The sequence below is a fragment of the Esox lucius genome, chromosome 17 (assembly GCF_011004845.1).
Source record: "Esox lucius isolate fEsoLuc1 chromosome 17, fEsoLuc1.pri, whole genome shotgun sequence".
Classification (NCBI taxonomy): Eukaryota; Metazoa; Chordata; class Actinopteri; order Esociformes; family Esocidae; genus Esox; species Esox lucius.
In genome coordinates, this window is record NC_047585.1 from 3252738 (window position 1) to 3255574 (window position 2837).

The 2837-nt window shown below is 39.2% G+C and overlaps 1 long non-coding RNA gene across 1 annotated transcript; it reads right to left on the reverse strand.

The window, feature by feature from the left end:
* Positions 1-325: 325 nt before the first annotated feature.
* Positions 326-2457, reverse strand: LOC109615514. Its single transcript, XR_004574688.1, has 2 exons — positions 1540-2457; positions 326-533 (listed from the first exon to the last, which is right to left on the reverse strand). It is a non-coding gene; the product is annotated as an uncharacterized LOC109615514 (long non-coding RNA).
* Between the last annotated feature and the right edge of the window lie 380 nt (positions 2458-2837).

Here is a 2837-nt window from a genome sequence, read left to right on the forward strand (position 1 = left end):
CCTTTTTACAACAGCAGTTGTCACAGTGCTTTTACAAAAACACCCGGCCTTAAATGAATGTAACATCCACAGACAAATGTGTCATGATCTCTAACCCAGATAACACACGTCTTACCGATGTCGGCCGACATACACACGAGATGTCAGCGGAATGCAGTATAGACGTTGGCTGCTCATTGGTTAGATGTCGAAAAGACATAGATTTTTCCCTTCCACGCTTTCCGCTTCTCCGCCGACATTTAGCCGAAATGTAATAGTTAATAGATCTACAGCTGACATTTAATAAATCAACTGCTGACGTAAAGTGAAGAGACAAGATAAAGACTAAGGTATGAACTTTATTTACAGAATGTACAATTTAACAAACAAAAAAACTAAAGAAGCCTAAACAAAGCACCTAACAATTGTGCATTATATAGGCTACAAATTAATCGTCCTCTTCTTCCGCAGGTCTCTCCCTCCAGTTGCCAGCCCCGCCCTTTCAACCTCAAACTCAGTCATTCCTTGCAAACATGTTTTTTTAAGAACAGAACCTGAAAGACAAAATATGAAGCGATTGTAATAAGTATAACAGTGATTATGTAGCATTCAATTTAACGTGATGGCGCCATGTAAAGAAAAACAAATGTTTTTTGTTAGATAACATACACAATGTCAGTGTACAAAACCGTTCTCATGGTATGTAGCGCGTTGAGCGATTTTCTGCATGCAATTTGAGAAACGCAGATCGCACTGTCATAGTCAGAGCTACCAATACGCTTTAAGCAGACGAGTTGAAACAGGAAAACGGACGTCCTGATCGCATTCAAAATGACTCGTTCTCCCTACGCTAAACAAATTATATCAGAGTGTTTTCCAGCAGGAAGAAGGAAAGATCGGGCCAGTTATCAGAAGAACACACGTTATAGATAAAGAGTAAAGGCCAGTCACCAGAATCGCTTCAACTCATTGGATTAAATTGATGTATTATACTTGAATCTGAAAAACCTTATTAATTAGGAGAAATTATTATTACAATCTCTTAAAGGTTATGCTCTGCGTTTTCATGATAAGTGTACGCATTAATTCAGTAGGCAAGGGGAGACAATCTTGATAATGAGGGACAGAGTGGTGCAGAAAGTAGAGTTCCAACAAGGTACATGGAAGAGGAGAGTAGACCATAGTGGAACAGAGGATAGAAGAAAGGAAAGAAGAGGTGGAGATAACAGAAGAGGAAGTGAGGAAGGAAAGAGATGGAGGAGAGGGAAGAGAATAGATGGAGGGCAGCCCCCTCAACAACATTCCCACCACAGCAAGATACATTTCCAGAAGAAACACTGAAATATGGGCGGCATCCACATTTCTAATGATGAGTTGGTTTTGTCCACGAATGTTTTAACTTCTATAAAAATAAGCAACTGTTGAAGTTACACGTAATAGCATCCTTCAGTGGTATTAGCATCCTTCAGTGGTATTGACCGGATGACAGTCTTCTGCCCCCTCCCGCACCAGTTCAGTTGGGTTGCAAAGTTGAGTGTGAAGACCTTCTGGAACACATACCACACAGTTTTCTTAACATTCTGTCCCCGGTTGAGGACAACTTTGAGGTCTGAAATGCAAACAAAGAATTTAAACTCCACACTCGTACTGTTAGGGGTTGTCATACTAATTTAACATTTTAGTTGAATCAGGTGTTTGAAGTAGGTGCAAAGTCTTTAAAATTATTTCCAAGGAAACTTCAGTCATTTTATTTATAATGTTAAACATGTTGTTAACATTACAACCTACTTCAAACACCTGTTTCAAAGAGTACTCGTGCTGGGTATTGCTTCCATCCTTTGGCTGGTTGTGGGAAGATCTGAACAACCCTAATGTTGTACAGCCAGCGGGCCACCAGCTTTTGTCGCTTTTCTCCTGATCTCAGTTTGCATCTCAGGCGGCTTTCCACCAGCAGCCCGACTGCGTTACAGAGGGCATGCACTTTAGTCTGCTGTATCTGCTTGTGTTGCCATTTTTTCCAGCAGAGATGCTATTGTACACGTTTTTATTCTTGTACTGATTATTTGATTTATTTTAATATTGTAAAATCTTAATGTACAGAATTTGGTCTGTACACATTGGTAGTTTATTAATAAAATGGACTTTGACTATTGCTTGTGTAAAGGACCTTTGTGTAGACATGTACAGTAAACACATCTCGCCATTGCTTACCATAATATTTTCACGAACTAATGGCCATTTTTCACTACAAACCAGCTCAACTCGATCTACAGCCTCGACTTTAATGCTTCATGGGGGACAGTTCTTTACTGTGTTTAAACACCGCCGTGTCCGTAGATGGCGCTATAGTAGCGCCATCTACCCATAGACTATGAGGCTATGGGTAAGACAGCCATTTGGATTCCACACTGTTGTAACGTGCAAACTAGAACATTCATTTTAGCGACTTGGTTCTTTCATCAACTCTTGTTCAAAGTGTATAAGCTATATGCTCTGAATTGGACAATAAAACATGTGGATTTACACATTGTTTTACTACAATTTGATGAACTCCTGAAAGAAACGAAGATCAAGGATTTCTTTGGACATCAGACCGATGTTCTGTTCTATTCTATTATAAATAACTAGCGTTAAGTGTTGTTAGGTTACTGAGTAAGAACGTAATGACTTTTGTATTAAAGAAGGACTGTTTGCAATATTCTATTAACATTAAAATTATTTAGTCAAGTTACTGGTAGCTGAACCCAAGTTCTAAACCATTGGCGGGAAAAATAGTTATAGAAACTGAGAAAAAACAGCTTTGGCCTGAGATTAAATACCTACATTAACCCTTGTTTCTTCGTGTGCCAGCAAGTTTG